The sequence below is a fragment of the Cheilinus undulatus genome, linkage group 21 (assembly GCF_018320785.1).
Source record: "Cheilinus undulatus linkage group 21, ASM1832078v1, whole genome shotgun sequence".
Classification (NCBI taxonomy): domain Eukaryota; kingdom Metazoa; phylum Chordata; class Actinopteri; order Labriformes; family Labridae; genus Cheilinus; species Cheilinus undulatus.
Genome location: NC_054885.1, coordinates 37,750,639 through 37,769,680, shown reverse-complemented (window position 1 = coordinate 37,769,680; position 19,042 = coordinate 37,750,639).

Here is a 19,042-nt window from a genome sequence, read left to right as displayed (position 1 = left end):
TAACTAACACTGTTTTTTTTTTAAATATCAGATAGATCTACACATGTAAATATTTACGTACTTAGACTTGAAGGGCTGCTCAGGCTTATAGGGCAGTGGTTCCCAGTGCTCTTTCCCTTTCTACTGCCAGGTAGATCTGTACCTCTGTGAGGTTTACAACTGAGATAAGGTGAAAGTACAGTGTCGGGTCAAGGAGAAGGGTGGTTTTTGGTAACCCTGCAAAGCAGATGGATTTTCCAGACTCCATCTCTGTCATCAGCAAATCCATCTTGAAAAGCTCCAATTCACAGTGTTTGGGCTGAACAGAACACTGTTTTGGCCAATCAGTGTCGACTGATGAGACCAAGGCGATAGATGTGGGCGGGGTGTAGTTGTACTTATAGCCGTTTGCAATGGCGGCCTGCAGTCGGTGATTAGCTCAGATAAGGCTCTACATAGCTTCAATTTACCAGAAGACACCCATATTTCTGCATGAAAAAAAAACAAAACAAAAAAAACATCACTTAAAAATCTTCATGATGGAAAAGATGTTCTTGCATCTTCTGCAGACCTGCTTTGGCATGAGTTTCTGAGAGTTACGGGGGTGGGGGGGGGGCAGGTTAGTTGAGTGAGTGGTTGTGTACAATGGCCGATAGTGGAGTGATTTGCTAAAACAAGGGCAGAGAACAACACTGCTTTAGCATTGGTTTGCAGTTATTATGGGTGAGGTCTGCTAGAGAATACAATGGCTGCTGCCATTAGCCATTAGCCATTAGCTTGGGTGTAGCTGTAGGACAGTGGTGATTTAATCAGAACTGGACCACATTTCTTCTAAAGACAGGAGCAGAGTCACACCGAAGACAAAAGGCAGAGAACACATTTTTCACGTCTCCCAACTGGCCTTGGCATCAATTTTATTCACAGAGAAGCTCCGCCATTAAGAATCAACAGCAGCGGTAGCCTGTCAGCTCAAGAGTAGCGCATGCATACAACGTCATTTTGTCTTGTCGCTCTTATTGGCCGGTCATGAATGTGACAGACAGAACATTCCTCCAATCACCTTTCAGGAATGTTTTCTGAAAAGTCCTGCCCTTTCCAAACACTTTCTATGGAAGCTTTCCCAGATGAATGTGAAATAGATCCACGCAGCAGCTATATGAAACAGTCTATGTAATCATTTACCTGGGCATCAAACATTCCACCTCTCTCTCTTCTGCTCCCTGACACACACCAGACTGCTCAGAAATTCTTGTCACATCTGTCCCGTCTCACTTGCTGTTCTGTAACCTCTCTTGTTCCTTTACCAGAGTCAGCTTTGGGCCTCACTGAATCACAGTGACCTTGACCTTGTACCTCCAAAAGATTTTCAGTTTCTCCTGGAGTCAGAATGAACTTTTATGCAAAGTTTGATAAAAAAAAAAATTCTTCAAAAAACTTCTGATATGACAAGAATGTCCAACTGGAGACAACCCAGAATATCAAGCCTCCGGTGCTGGAGAAAAATAAAATGTTGAAAAAGGAAAAAAATAGAAAAACCTCTCTAAAGTTATGCAAGTTTGTCTGTAGATTATTTCAGTTAATCATTCAGAAATGCCGGTTCCAAGCTTGGCATTGTTAAAGACAAACGTCTGAGTCATTAACACCATGCTGAGAATCATGCAGGGATTACCTACTGATACTTCCAGACTGGGCCTTCAATGAGAGTAACAGAAGAAAACATATGGATAAGTATGGGGGGGTCTCACTCTTTTGTTTTTACCCCCAATAGAGCCAACAGGAATAGTTTGGGCTTGAACCAACAACAGTGACAATGATGAAGAACTGAAGGCACTGCCGGAGCTGCAGGAGCATCTTCATTTTAACATGATTTTGAAGGTGTCGGGTCTTTGAGTCAACAATAGTGATGATAGTGGTGCACAGATTCCCTGGTTAGGAGTTTTATATGATTTAGCCGAGAGTAGAGTTCAAATTAAGAGGGCTTTACGTTAGATCTTCACTGCTAACATGAAACAATATGAACAGGAAAGCCTCTTAGCATTAAGATCATTAGGTTTTACAATCTCAGACACTGAGCTGATGGTCTTAAGTCTGAGCAGCTTAAAAAGTACAAACAATGTCATGACCATGTCTGCCTTTTCTTCTTAGATGAGCCTTTCTATTACCTGATCCTCCATCATCTATCCATCTATCCCTCCTGGCTGCTGAGGCTGATGGGACATGACATAATAATATTACCAATCTGTGGGTTACTGTGACACGTGAGGACACTTGACCTGCTCTACACTAGCTTCTGCTTTATGAGACTTTCCTCATCACCTCCCGTTCTCTCCTCCCTCTCACTGTCTCCTCTTCTTCTCTGTCTCTCCATCCTTTTTTTCTTTTTTTTTTTTTTTTGCCGGCAGCCAGGCAGTGGCCTAGTTTAGCAGTGCAGAAGGTTTGTCAGCATCACCCTCAAATGAAACAATAATAATGTGGAAAAGGAGAACACAGGACTATTCAGAATCTTTGCATACACTTCTACACATGCATACATGCATGCATTAACTGTATATGCGCCTGTGTTTCAGAGCGATGCAGTTGTAGATGTTACTACATACTGCTTAAATGTGTTGTAGAAGCAGATGCACAAAACAAGCATACACCCCCTCCTACACACACACACACACACACACATACACAGCTTTGCTTGCATCCTTGCATGACTGCCAACTTCATCTCATAAAACAGTTTGCTTTGAGGAAAGCACACCTGCTCCCTGACACAGAGATGTGGTTCATACTGTACTCTCCTTACTGAGCAAACACGAGCAAATCCACATTTATGAGAAGAATCCTCTAGCATACACCACGCTTTGATTAACATCTATTTATTTACTGTATTAGGGTCACGATGAATTATGCTGGTAGGGATTAAAAAGATAAAAGATGAAGAAAAGAAGTGAGGAGAGGAAAACAGGAACTGTTAGTGTTGCTTTGTGGCTGTCAGCATTCTAAATCTAATAAAAATGTTACTATGCTGTAGGACAGCCAAAACGTAATGTCTTCATATGTGCATGCAGGATCTTAAGAGGTTAACAGAAAAAGCTGAGGCATGACCTCTAGGTTTAATAAAATAAACTGTTTGCAATTAATCACACAGAGAAAGACTAGGAAATCAAACAGAAAATCAAAACAAACTGACACAAAGTCAACAAAATAACACAATTTAAAGGAATGGAAATGATAAAAATGATCTTTAAAGGCAGCTAAAATAGTAAAAGATAAATATCTAGTAAAAGACAATATGATATGATATAAAAGTAGAAATAAACATGTATCACATCATTAGAGATCAAACAAGGATATGAGGAACAAAAGCAGAGAAAAAGAACTAAAGACAGAGAGTTAACATGGCAACAGGCAGAAACGAGGAGAGAGGTAAATGTTTGACATGGGAAACTTTCAGTCCACTGCAAAAATATATAAGAAACAGAGCAAACAACACCACAACTACATTAAAAGCCAATACAATTTTAGACCTGGTAAAATAAGTTCAGCAGGACTGTCGGCATTTAAAAATGAACTTTAATGAGATTCAGGTCAGAAATCTAGACATTTTTATACTGCATTAATTGCATGCTATTTTGGCCCTCCTTAAGTTAAGCTATTATGTTGAGGCAGCAGCAGTGCACACCCACCACTCCAGTGACTGTCTCGTTTTACTTTGAAGGACTCACAGACAGCTCAGTGGACCTGCCTGCACCCTGTGATATCAATCTTTAGTTTTTTCTCTAAAGCTATTTTCATTCACTCTCTTTCCTTAATCTCATGCCATCTTGATCTAACAGAAGATCCTTATTTTCTTTCAAAATAAAGCAGATTTTTACCCAAAGAAGAAGTAAGGTACACTTAGCTAAAGATGCAAATTCTGGAGAAAGCACAACAAAGAATAGGCTAAGAAAATCTCTTGGCCTAATATTTAACCCTATCTGGGTTCTTACACAGAGAAAGCAATAAAGCACAAGCTCCTGAGTGTAGATACTGTCACATGGGATATCAGTGAGGCATTCTGTACATGCAGTCCTGCATAATGGTATATAACAGTGTTAAACGGTACTCTTACTCTGCTCTGAATCATGGTTTCAGACCACAGCGGTGCCGCACTCATGTAGATATTCAATCTAAAAGTCAACATTATAAAATACACCTCCTTAACTCAGTTTGATTCACCCCAGGAGGATCGGCTTCACATATGTGAACTCAGACATTTGTTACCTCCACCAAGGAGGTTATGTGATCGGGTGGGTTTGTTTGTTAGCAACATAACTCAAAAAGTCATGGACGGATTTTCATGAAATTTTCAGGAAGTGTCAGAAACGGCATAAGGAAGAACTGATTAGATTTTGGGACTGATCCGGATCACCGTCTGGATCCAGGAATTTTTTAAAGGATTCTTTACTATTGGGAGATAGGGCTAGTGGCGGAGGTCTGCGCTGTTACCACTTTACACCAGGAGATGGCGGACATGAGTACCTTCAATCTCCGCAGCATTTTTGGGTGTGTTTCTATTCAAAGTTTTGGAGTTAGTGTTTGAAAGACGCACGCCTGGTCGAGGAGATGAGTTGGAGCGCAACAAAGAGAAAGACAGCAAATTATAAGGAGAATACTCACAATGCTGGGAGGAATAGAGGAATATTCACCCTCTGCTATGACTTCAGTCGTCTGGTGAGACCATGGGTGCTTCCGCCATGACAGTCCACATGTAGCTTTGCCTCACCATGTCTCCACCCCACCAGGGAGGGAGTAATCGGCAAATTTGATTTTGGGAGTGAGCCGGATCACCGTCTGGATCCAGGAATGTTTTTAAAGGATTCTTCACTATTGGGAGATCCGGCTAATGGCGGAGGTCTGCGCTCTCTGAGTGCTTTTCTAGTTTATCGATGAAACATGACTGGACTCTAAACATGCAGTTAAAATGTGATAGACTGTGCTAACTGATGATTTTAAAAGATGAATCATTTGACACCCCACATTTAAGAGATGTTATGATCATTTAAAAGTAAAATAATTCATTTTAATCCAATAATGAAGGCATGTTAGTTTGAAGCATTAGCATGACAAATTACAACTCCAGAGTGAATTTGTTTGGGCCCGTTTTAGATAACAAAGTTTACCGACTAATCATAAAAGATTAACTACCAGTCATAAAAACAATGAGGTGTATCATTGGTTACCTCAGCACAGTCTGCTGCGGGTCCTGTGGGTAAATGGAAAATGTATGCATGTATTTAATACCATGAGTGTCCGGGCCAAGAAAGGCAGCAGCACATAACAGAGATTGAGACAAACAAGTACCATCCACAAAAAACACGACACAAGATACAAAATTAAAACAGAATTAAGAGACACACACTGTTAATAACTGTCACAACTGACCACAATCTTCAGAAATAAATCAGGCAGAGTATCAACATTCAGATGTCTCTGCCTCTAGGTCATTTAATTTCCTCTTTAAAGCATCCAGCAGGACCAGATCATTAAGTTTCAGCACCTTTTACAATTTCAAGCAAAGGAGCAGTAAATCTAAAAGCCTTTCCCTACTTCAGTTCTGACCTTTGAAGCAGACAGTAAGAAAAGATTCTGAGATTGAAAACTAAAAGTTCCTGTTCTCTTCTGACCGATGGAGTTTAGGAGGAAGCAGACAGAGAATAGCCTGGTAAATAGGAACACAGTCTAGTGTAGACCATCCAACACATCTATAGAGCAAAGAATGACGGGTAAAAGTAGAGGTGAACCTCAAAGCTGCACGATAGCATTCAGAGCATGTTAGCTTTGACAGGAGGCATGCATGTCAGTGAAAAAGAGAAAAAGTAGGGAAAAGTTTAAAAAAATATTAGAGTACAGGACCAAAATCTGCAGAGGGTGTTTTTGTGCATGCTTTATATTTATATGTTTTAGAACAAGGGTGTCAAACTCAAGGCCCGGGAGCCAAATTTGGCCCGTGGAACAGTTAAATCAGGCCCACAAGATCATAACATGTTTCTGTTATAACTGGCCCATCAGTATTGGGTCTGCAGATTCACATCCATCCATCCATCCATCCATCCACTTTCTATACCGCTTATCCCGTTCGGGGTCGTAAGGGGGCGGGGAGGCTGGAGCCTATCCCAGCTGTCATTGGGCGAGAAGCGGAGTACACCCTTTACGGTTAAAAAGTTGACCCTGTTAGGCCCTCAGGTTAGACCTGAATCCAGGGTCCGGTCCCTTCTGTGGTTAAGTTTGACACCCCTGTTCTAGAATATATAATGAAAAGTAAACATATCTCATGTGTTGCTGTGTAAGTGTGTTAGTTTCCAGTTGAGCCATGATCTAATGTCTTAAAGTCCTTCCAGGAGGCTGGCCTCCAGGCTGAAACATTCATCTTTTCTCCAGACAGTCATTGCCATCTCTGTTATTATGAACTGTGACTCACATTTGACTCATAGTTAATAAAAAGAATCAATATACACTAGGAATAAGATACTGTATGCCTTAAAGTCGTCAGAGGAGAGAGGCAGGCTGAGTTACAACTGTAAGAGCAATAAATGTTGTTTTTCTGTGAAACTGAGTCACTTTACTTTGAGTCAGAAATGAATTTTATTCTCTTTGGACATCATTACTGTGCCCACTGATGTATTCTGAGCAGCTCATCTCAACAAGGTTTATATAATAGAATGGGACCGTTGAAATGAGGGCCTAACCTGAAAGAAGTTTGTAAATGTTGCTGAGTTAAGCTGGAATTAGGATGAAGGATAAGGTCAGGGAAAGGTTAGTTCACCTTCCTTGTAGCTGTTCTACACTCACATTTATGTCACACCGCGCTACATATGCCTTTAATGTTTAGAATAATTGACTGGGACATAAAGCATCAACATTACTGCAGCAGGCACACTTATTGATTATGAGCCACTGTAAGATCTTCTACCCTGATGATTCACTGTTTTACACTTGAAATAATAAAATTGCACATCAGTTTGTGTCCAAAATAGCATCTCAGAAAGTGTTTCAAATGCCACGCTTTCTGTCTTTGTGTTCTTAATATTGCTGCTTTTTTATTTCTTCTTGGTTCCACGTCATTGTTTCTCCCCTCCAAGGCTGTTTCTACCCTGACCCAGCCGTCATGGAGTAAACCAGGTTCTGTTTGCCTGCAGGAGCGCACGCTCACACAAACACATGTCGACTTAGCCCACTATTTCAGGACAATAAACAATCACAGATGGGAAATATAGAGAAGAAGTTGAATTTGAAATAAACACGAGATTCTTGAGCTTTAATGAAAGGATAAGCGCTCAGTGAGGAGATCCCTAATCCTAAACTATGCCCCTATGCATGCTGGAAGGTTATATAACCTAACACATGGTCCTGAGTTACAACAGAGACCAGCATCACCACCTTCATCAGACCAGGGCTCTGCACATGTACGCTCCAGGTAGTGAAACTGCTGTTACACACTGAGCCAAAATAGCTGAAAATTTGATCAAAAAAAGCCTCATCAGATGACAGTTACACAGTCAGATAAAAAAGAGTCGTTCTATTCCTGCTGTATGAATGTATTACATGTCTAATTTTACATTTATTGCTCTGTTTTCTCTGAATAAATCCCGACTCATCTTCTATATTTATATAAATATCAACTTGACAATACCAGCAATTCTGAAAATGACTTCAGGTGTTTTCTCACCTGCAGCTCATTTGCTTTATTATGATTCAGATAAGATGATTCATCGCTGCATTTGTCCCTCTGGTCTTTTAGCATTAATGGTCCAATAATCTAAAGTGGACTGAAGCGCTCACCAGCCACTGGATGTCATCACACCTCAGGTCGTTTCTCCCACTGCCTGGGCTAACATTCCCACTTTTCTTCAACAAGCTAGTCCAGGGGTCATCGATGAAACGTCTTAGAATTAGAATTAAACGAAAATAGAATTGAATAATTATAATTTAACAGTACTGATAGAATTTTATTTTGATGCGATTAACAGCAGCTTTGTAAACTAAACATAGAATAGACCAATAAATTAAAAGGTTTAATTTTAGAAAAATGAAAGAAAAGGTCAAGTATTGGTTTATTATGGGTAGGCACATCCAGTTAGGATTGTATCTGGGTCCAGACTCAGACCATGGTGGTGGTACTCAGTCAGCATTTTAGCAGATGAGTATATCCATCAAATGTTTGGCACAAATCACAAAAATATACAAGTTAACACCCTTGTGGATCAGCGTGAGAGCTATCAGTGCTTTCAGTGCTTCTCTGGTGGTTCAGAGGCATTCAACAACTCTTAGTTTTAGCCTTTAGATGACATGCTTTTTAGTTAAAGTCACATTTTAGTCATTTCTACACTTTTTAGTTATAGTTAACAAAAACTCTAAATCTGGTATCAGATCATGGTAGTGTGTTCTCTGCACCCTGCCAAACCTGGGGTCCTTACTTTCTACAGCTGAGAGGCAGAAATGCTACAGCTGCATTGTTTTTTGACAGATTTACCCACAGTGGAGAAATATCATGGTTTTTGAATGTATGACAAAAACTACGTTACATTTTAGTCTAGTTTTAGTCATCTTGATGAAAACTAAACTTAGTTTTTGTCAGTTTTAGTCATCACGGATCTATTTTTGTTAGTCTTAGTCTAATTTTTGTCATGGTAAAAAGGCTGTCGACGAACATTTTTAGTCAGAGTTAGTTGAAGAAACACTGCATTCAACATTATTTAATTTTCACTAAGGACGTTTCTGATAAGTGTTGGTTCTAAGTGACTTGATTTTCATCCTCACTTGTGTTTATTTTAGGTTTAGGTTGTTTATAACCTTCATCAGTAGACGACTCTCCAAATATCTGAAACTGAGTGATCCAAGATCCAGACAAGAAAAGGTGCCGTCTATCTTCATCTTAGAAACTTTCTCATATCCACATCATTATGATTTTATTTTATCAAACTTGACATTACTTTCTTAATCATTTAGCTCAGGTTGCCCTCCTCTCCTTAAATTTTCTCTGTTTGTCAGGGGCCCAGAGAAGCCCCACCCCAGCTGTGATTTACTGATGATATCAGTGCATGTGTTTTGGATCAGCAACATTGGTGCTAGCGTCCTGGTTAACAGTTACTTCATTTTAAAGCTGCAAAGTGTGACAAACTATTATTATACCCATTACTGCTTCTGTTTTGCAACTTTTAACAAAATTGTGCCACTTCTTTTGGCACTTTTGTCCCATTGTTACCACTTTTCACTAATCTCTGCTTGTTTATCTTTTTTCTCTTGCCACTTTTAACCCATTTTTGCTAAGGTGTTTTTGCTTAATTTTTTCCTTTTTTTTAAAAAAAAAAAAAAAAAGATCTAATTATTTTCCATTAAGATTTTCTGAGTTTCTTCTATAATCTGGCATCCTGATTTTTGCACACAGAGCTTAGCTATGGTGTCTGACATTACTTTCTTTATGATGTAGTTCAGGGTGCCCATCCACATGGTTCAGAATAAAAAGGGCTTTATTGTACTATACCTGGGCAATTAATTGCAAATAAGGTTAAATCGCTTTATGGCCTTCTGCAATTTTCAAATCATAGAAAGTGAAATATTTCTTTAACCTGAAGTTTGTGACAAAATACTAGTTAAAAAGTTTTTTTTTGCAGCAGGAACATTACACATGACATGTCATGCAATCATTTTATTGTCATATTTTTAGAATAGTGTACAGAAAAATCTTATATCTCCTCTTTTTTTCGAATATGAGAGTTATATTAAAATTATCACTCCCTTTAATATAACAGTTCATATCTAATTTATAAATCAAGTCAAAATCATCACAGCTAGATATTATTTTAAAATTGTCCAGCCCTGGTTTAATCTAATATTGGGTTGGTTATAGTATAGAATGAATTATTGCTCGTTTTGGTTGGAAAATACATGAGATGAGGAACTTAAGAAATAATCGCATATTAAATCGCAATATTGGGTAAAAAAAACTGCAGTTAGATTATTTTTAGATTATTGTTCAGGTCTTATAGCTCCAGATAGCTCCCCCTCTTTGCAACCCCCCCAAGGCGGCAGCTGCAGCACTTCTCTATGATCAGGCACTTAAACTTTAGATGGATATTTTAGATTTAAGACTGGGAGTCTTTAAAACACTCTATCATGGGTAGATTTAATCACTGATGTTTGTTTTAACATTATGTTGGTTTTTGATGTATTTTGCCTGGATGTGTCTTAAACTGTGAGTTTTTATTCCTATTTTTATCATAGGAAAGCTGAAACTCCTGTCTGCACGACAAACACACCTTTTTAGAGATACCTTGAACCTTTAACCTGGTGTTGAAGGAGAAACTTAGAATAAGAATATTAACCAGTGAACACAATTCAAGTCTCTGAGACTGAGGCTGAGTTTGTCTGTTAAACCAAAAGTACAAACCTTTACTTGTTTTCTAGTCATTTTAGAGTAAAGATGAGTAGAACGACCAGGAAAGTGCTTCTCCTCACAATGTCATATTGAATATTTGATACTAGAAACTATGTTGTGCTCTGTGTGCCCCCCAAGCAACCTCAGGGTCCTGTAGTAGTTTTGTCCTGTTTGTAGACGTACAGTAAAGCAATTTCCCCTCACTGTTTGCATTCAGCTGCAGCCCGGTCACTACGGTATAGAAAATAAAAGATTCAAAAGGACAGCAAAGCAGTACAAGGAGGCTTATAAGTCTTCATAACAGCGTATACTGGCATTCCTCCAGAGCAAAGAAACAGAGAGAATGACTGAAGACGAGCAGAGCTGCTCTGATAAAAACGATTTGCTGCTTTAATTTACATGAGAGGGAAAGTTTGATCAACCTCTGACTAACAAGAGTAAAAAAGAGCTGATAAATATGAACTCTGCATGAACAGATATCCTTCTAATATGTGTGAGTACGTTTCTGTTAACAGCTGATGGGGCTTTAATTGGAGTACGTCTGCACAGATTTGGGGCTCTGTACCCTTTATTCTCCTGCAGCACCTTACACCGCCCAAACCTCCGTCTATTTCCTCTTCCAGCTTTTTTAATATTGTTGACTTGGCAAAGATGTGACATCTGTTTACAGCTCTCTCTGAATTCTGCACACTAAAGCTAATGTGCTTATGATTCTGGGGGATTAGTGCTCCCAGTTGAATCCCCGTCGCTGCTTGGATGCTTTCCGAGCACAGCCTATTGCACCAGATATGACTGTATAGCCATTTGCAATCACTGCTCAAAGCCTGGGCAGAATTTTATCAGACTGAAGTAGAAATGAGAAGCCAGGCGTTCTAGACTAATTCAAACAGGGGAAAAAAGTCTGGAGCCTCCCTATTCATTTCAGTTTCCATGCAGTATCAACAAAGGATTTTGGACGCTGGAATAAATCTGTGACGTAGGCGCAGCCTGCATGATCTAGTAAGATAGCCACAACATCAGACTAATATGGCAGCTGTAGTTTAGATACAGATGTATGGCACAACCTGATTAACTGTTAAACACTGGCCTTGAGTAGAGAGGTGTATTTCAAATCAAAACCAGCTTTGTAATCCCAAGAAAATCAGATAAATGATGGGAAATCTTGAGGAAATGAGATTGGAGACTATAAAATACCTGTTATCATATATATAAAAAGTATGGATGTGTGTCCACTTAGGGCTTCCGTACTTTATAGACTTTTTGCTACTAATTTTTTTTCCAATCACTTCTTTACGACCCAGTGGAAAGAGCTCTGCGACCCACTTTTGGGTCCCGAGCCACCACTTGAGAACCACTGCACCAGACCATCTGCCCCACCCAGAGCTGTTCTTCAAACAACATTACTGATACTGCTGAAGAAAGCAGGAGTCACATTTTGTAGGTGGTGGGAAGTGCCCTGAAAATGTGGTTTGAGCTCTGCCAGCACTAAAAAACACTAGCTCTGGACCCAGGCCTGTATTTAAGGGTTTGTTCTTCTCCTGGTGTTGTAATATCTCTGCGATTGCCACAAGAAAGTTCATTTCTAGATAAACACCTTAGAAAAATACTAAGATCCCGACCTCGGTGATAGTGGCAAACATGAATAGTGTCACATTTTACCCGACAATCCAAGAAGTCTTGTGTGCAAAGTTGTGCAGAGTGTAAAGCTTACACACTGAGCTAGCTTTATTTTCATTTAGCTTGAAGAACAAACTGTAAACTCCTCTTTTCCACGGGGGTTTACCTGCAGGCTTGCCTGTGGAGTTCCTAAACATTTAGAGATGTATTAGGTGTTGAATATTCACAGCTCAAACATAAAGAGTCAGTGCTGCGTCTCCTTCCAGAGCGGGTCGGTCTGCCAGCATTCACAGAAGTTTCTTAGCTGAATATTCCAAAAGATGACAAGTTCACAGGGTGAGACATCCAGGAATAACCTTGTTATGCTGGTCCCAATGAGCCGCCACGTCGTTCCTGCTCCATGAGAGACTCAGAGTCATGTCTATTTTTTAAGTCTGTTTTAAGCCTATTTCTGTTTTGGGGACCTGGAGTCTGTCTGTGCAAACATCGGATAATAGGAGAGAAAGATAGCGCCAGGTTGTCAGTTTATCACAGTCATGGCATAAGTTATTCAAATTTTGGGATCATTCTCGGACAAGTCTGCCATGGAGGGGAGCATAAAAGATGACACCCTCTATGCTAAGCTCAAAAAGAGACGTGAATGTGATTATAAAGCTGCCATTTTGTGAGCACAGCAGTTCACTTCACAGGTTACTGCTGATTCTTCAATTTAAGCAATGTCGCTCTTTATCCCTGCTCTCGACACCACCTTTACCCGCTCATTATTCTCTGCCCAATTTTCTCCGATCCATCTCCTCTGTGCTGCTCTCAGTAACGTTCCCGTTCTTTTCAGCGCTTCGTTTCCTCTTCTCCAAACCTTTACATCTCTCCATTACTTACATCTCCATTTATCTGACCTCCATATCTGATTTTCTCCTTTCATATTTTATTCCTCTTTGCTCCTGTGATCAAGATGTGTCCGTGCCTCTGGCATTGATATGTTTGAGCTACGACAGCAATAGTACAAGTGTAGGCTGGGGGATAACTGATGCATTGATAGTGGAAAATACATTCTGCTTTGATCCAGACTGCGGTTTAGCTCATGGGCTCCTACTGTATGTGAGAAAAAGTCAATGTTGAATCTGCAGCTGCCTCCACAGTAAACACGCGTGTTTCTGTGTGAGGAGGGAGGGGGTAATATATTCTGAGTGTTAGTCAGAGTTCATGTTAGCAAACATGAATCTCTCAGCTCTCTGAAAATGAAAAACCTCCAGGACATTATTCCAATAGACAAATCAATAGTTTCTATAAGCTTTAACCAACAGTAGATGAAGCTGGGCTCTGTGGAGGAAAGCTATGGTGTAACAAAACAGTTTTCATCAGTGATGATGCATCATCTCTTCCAAATCAAACACTTTATACTTTAAAGTAGTCAAGAATGGGCATGAGCCCAAATCAAAGTGCCATTAAAGCCCTGATATTTATGCCTCTGTGACCTTTACCTTCATTATAAAGGTCATAGAAGCCTGATTGGGGGGAGGCAGTGATCCACCTCTGCAGAGAAGTAACAAAGGCTGCACAATGAATCTAAACACAATCAGAATATCAGGCTGTGCAATTATAACCTTGCAAAGCAGATGGATTCACCCGTTTCTGTGTTTCTCACTGGTGAATCCATCTTGCAAAGCTCCTGTCTATTTGGGCCCAGTTAGAAAATGACAGGATAATCAGCGATAAAGGGGCAGTACTTTCTGGCGCAGTGGAGTCGTGACGTAAGTAAGCAGCAACAAGAGGCCAGTTCAATTATGGCGGAAGACATTGGCGTGGATGCTGCTAAAGCGCCAGTTTTATCAGAACTTGACGACATTTCTTCGTTAAAAGAAGATCAAAGAACAGCAGTGAGTTGTTTTCTTTTCAAAAACGACAAAAGTCGTGTACTGACATGTCTACAGTCACCACGGTTCGTGTTATGCAGCTCTGTATGGAGTTTACTCTTTGGTAGGGGCGCAGCTCGGTAGTGGCTATGTCACGTGTTTTGTTGATCTGATTGGCCCGTAAAGATGTGACAGACAGAACGTTCATCCAATCTTTTTTTTTTTTTTCAAAGGCTCTGCCCTTTCCCAATCGCTGTCTATGAGAGGTGTACCAGATGGATGTGTGAAACACACCCATCTGGCATGCTAGGTTAGTGCAATCACAGAAACGCTGTATTTGCATAAAGCATGTGCTAGACTGTATTATTCTTCTTAGCTTCAGTACAAGGCAGTGCTACCATGCTAACACTGTAAACAAACATTTTGACAACACGTTTTTACACAGTTTTTTTAAGGGTTAGATTGAAACTATACTATAAATAGTAAACATTGGCAACCAAAATAATAACGATACCTTGTTTTATAATGACCAGGGCCCCCTGAAATCTGATTGGCTATTTGCCTTGTCAGCCATTTACTAGCCATTTAAGCGTACCCAATAACTGAGCATGCCTTAACCTTCATTTGATTGGTTTTACTTTCTTTGATATCAAGGTGAGGTGTATGAAAGAGGCCCCACCACCACTGTATTCCTATATGTGACCCCTGATGGAAAAAGTTTGGACACTGTTGATATATTGTATTGGCAGCCCTGTATCAGGATAATCATATCATGAATTTCTGGCCCACACAGAGCTCCAGTTTAAGCCCCGCCCATTTACTAAGGCTAATGTTTGGTTCATTGGAAGATGTCCGTGGTTTTTCTTATCTAAAATCTTTGATAGCTTAACAGGATGATTTGAGCTTCATTATTTGTAGATATAATTGGTGCAGGATAGATGAACTGTCTGTAGTGTTTGAACCTAAACAGCCTCAGGCTGTCTTCAGTTTTACCCCAATTAACCACTCCAGGAAATGCCTGAACAAAATGGACTTCCCTCTCTATTGATGTTAGTCATCAATACCCATTGACTGTTACTGATTATCTTTCAGTGTCAGTGAAATAAGAAACAGCTCCCTGAACAGTTCCTGTCTTCACTGATGATTGTTCTTGTGCCTGTTGACCTGTTTGTGCTAGAAGACCTAATGAAAGGAGGGGAGGATCACTGAGTCTGTCATTTTTCAACACTGAACTTTGAAGTCTACTAATCTTTGATTTTACATTTTTGAAACTAAATAAATACTGAGAAGGAAAACTTCAGGCATGTGCATTCCCACAAACGTGGAAATGTACACATCTGTGCAGGAGGTTTTTTTTCCCTCTTAAGAATAACTTTGCAGTGCGGCTCTGTGATTCCATCCTCGCCTCAGTTGCATCATCACCCATGCTGCTCTCCCTGACAGTTCACTGACCTCAATCACTGAGTTATCTCCACTACGCTTTGTAGTTCACATCACCAATTTCTGTTTTCCCTCAGCCCGTGGGTTGTTCAGGTCAAAAGCCAGAAAAAAAATGTTCCACTCCTCTCTCTTGCTATTCCCTAAATCCTGTCCTAGTTATAGAAAACAATTTGTTCCTTTCCACATGGTTAACACAACGGCTCTCGCTCTCTGGCTTTGACTGCAGCTCTGGGTGGTCTCTCTCTGTTTCTCTACTGGAAACACCTCAACAGCTCCATCGTCACACTGACCAGACTCTCACTGCAGGTTTCAACATGTGGTTCAGAAGGAAAGATCCAGCTCATTTTCTCCAGAGCAGACCAGTTATTAGCTACGTCAGAACCAGCCAAGGCAGACTTGTAGGCAGACAGCTACAATTTATTCTATCTTCTGTTGTTCCAAACTATCTGTGACAGTCGGTTCTGTTGTTTTAATCATTTGATATGATATATCATATATCATATCATATATAATTTTAGAGTGATTTTGATCAATTAAAGCTGAATGAAATACAATAACAACAACAACAACAACAATAATAATAATAATAATAATAATAATAATATGATAATAATAATAATACAATAAGTATTCAAGAAAAATGTATCATATTTGTGATTTGGAGTGCACTCACAAAGCTGCTAAAGACCAGCAGGAATGTGAGTTAATTGTGTTAAATCCCTGCCCATGAGCCTGTAACAGACTGGTTTACGTAATCTCAGGAAAGGACACTGTAACCCTCAGTTTTCACATACTCTGCCTGCACAGGGATCTGCAGCCTTCTCCTTGCGTTACTTACCCCGGAGTAAATCGCCTCCTTTCTTATCAGTCTACAGCAGCCGTAGCCTGTCAGCTTAAGAGAAAAGCACATGTGTACACATCATTTTGAATGTGGCAGAATGCTGTCTTCATAATTGACTCCCGAGACTTTTAACTTGCTGAAACCGTGGAAGGAACATTTATGTGATGAACAGAATGTTCACCCATGCAGCGGATATTTGAAACAGTCTATCTGGTGTTGGGTTAGCTCTCCAAAGCTGTTGAATAAAGTTCAGCATTCAGTTCAGCATTTTTCCAGTACATCCTTAGAGCATAAATCCTGTTTTTTCATCCTCACTTCACTAAATGTAGCTGTAAACATTAGCAATTGCAAATCAAATAAGAAACCTCAACCTCATAAGAAACCCCAATTTGTATGGAACTAACCGATCCAGAAGAATGTGCACAGTATGTGGCTTTAACAAACTCCCCAAAGTAAACCATCACTATAGCAACATTATGTCTTATTCTATGGCACAGGTTAAAGGTCATTGAGAGGTCAGAGGGGTCACAGAGCTTGAACGGTGCCTGGTGAAGGCTTTTGAAGTGCAAATTTGACATGAAACCACACATCCTTTGTAGCAAACATTTAACATCCAAATGGACTCACCATGGTAGAAGTAAAAAAAACGTTATGGAATAATGTAGAAATGTATTATAAATCAACGTCAGAGGGACTAAATAATGTTGTTTGTATACTCTCTTCACATGAACTTAAAGTTCTCCCGTGATCTTGAGTCTCCAGCTGCTCAGAGCAACACAGCGGCACAGAGGCAAGGTCACTCCAGGTGGTGTATTTGGATTCTAATATAGCTTACACACTTTTTTCACACCATTGAAGGTTTCTCTACTACTGTGTGTTTGCATGCAAGATCCTTTTAAGAGCATTCCCTCCACCTGGACTGGAGCGTGGATGTTGTGTGAAGGCTGGGCGTGTTTGCCTTTTTGTCCATTCAGACATATTCACTGTTAGACTGCACGCAAAAACCTCGATGGATGAATACCAATACTGTTATAGAAAGAATGTCCAAGCATGTTTTAAAAGCTGTCATTTGCAAGGAAAAGTGGAATCCCAATGGACTGTGGGAATTGTAGTTGTAATATATATCCTCTATTTTGTACCAAATGTGACACATATTCAGGTCGCTGGTTTTCTTGACTCTAGGATTAAAAATATCAATATGAGGATTTTCTGAGCTGTCAGTGGAAGGTCAGAGCTGCCAGAAACGTGGGCGCTCATAGTTGAGCTCTACTGAACCGCCTCACGTGGCCTTGTGCCCTTCGACTTGGGGTCGAAAAGAAACTATAGCAGGGGTAGCGATATAGTGGTCAGTGTGAGGGCTTAGGTGTTTTGCTCTATTTAGCCCCAGACCTCGGGGCCCTTTTCTGTCACGCTCTATTGCATCACTTCTTCTTCCTGTGAGGCATCCAGAAAATAGATATGATGCCATGCATGAGCAGCCCCAGATGACAGTGGTCTAACATTCAGCAAACAGATATGGACACAAACATGCTGGGAAGGTCAGACGGGACGGAGAAAAAGTCCTGAAAAGAGAAGTTGAAAAGATCTTGTGGAGGCTTACATGGCGATGAAGAATGAATAATAGATCAAACCTCAGAGAGGTTAGTTAGAACGCTCTCTCTCCTCTGCTATCCCTTTCATTCCTTTCTCATTTTCTTTCTGCCTGCTCCGCTACCTCTCTGACTAAAACTTAAGCTTTTTGCAGACTGGATCATCATAATAACACTGTGCATCCAAGGTGATTTGTGTCTGAGCTTCTCAGACTCTGTTTCTGTTCTTTGTGGCTGAGAAAAAGAAGATTGTGGAGGAATCAGAGATCAAACACAGCATCTCATCGCTTCAGTCTCGCCTGTCTCTCTCACTGCCCCCTCTCCTCTCCTCTTCCTTCTCATCTTCCTCATTTATTTATACCTTCCACCATCTTTCTATCATACTCACAGCGAAGGCTGAAAGCATTTTCTCCAGTGAAAGAGACAATAGATGACAGGTTAGAAATGATGGGGAAAAAAGTCATTTTTATGCAATGAAATGTCAAGATTGTGACGTAAATAGGCAGTTTGGATGAAGAGTCCTAGTTATGAGATAAAAGTCAGAAGGTTGAGATTAAACTCAGAATGAGTAGATAAAAGTCATATTACTGAATAAAAAGGTCCAAATTATGACACTCAAGTCTTATTTAAGAGATAAAAAGTCAGAGTTAGGAAATAAAAAGTTCAAATTATGAGGTATGCAGCCGTATTAATAAAATAAAACATGAGCATACTTAAAAGTTATGTGTAAGAGATCATAGGCTCATATTTTAAAACAAAGAGTTAAAATGGAGATAATGATATTAAGTCATGATGACAAGTCACAATGATGAGATATGAAGTAAAATGTCAAAATATGATAAAGGACAGTCAGAAACATGGTATAAATACTAAACATATGAGATTAATGGGATAAATATTTGACAATAAAACATTAAAATGATGAGATTAAATGCCAAACTTACATCATAAACACTCAAAGGATGATATAAACAATCCTAAACATAGGAAAAAAATCAAATGGTGAGATAAATGTCAAAATTATGCAATAAAAAGTCAAAATAATAATATAAACAGTCAAAAGTATGAGATAAACATTAGATTTATTTCAAAATTGGGTCATGAAACCTAGAAATAATGATATAAACTGTCAGAAAGATGGTGTTAATATTAAATTTATGAGATTGAATTTCAAAATCCTGTCCTAAAACCTAGAAATAATGATAAAAACAGTTGTAAAGATAGGATATACATCCAAATTCTGAGATTAAATGCCAAAATTCTGTCATAATAATTCAATATAATGATATAAACAGTCATAAATATTTGATTTACTA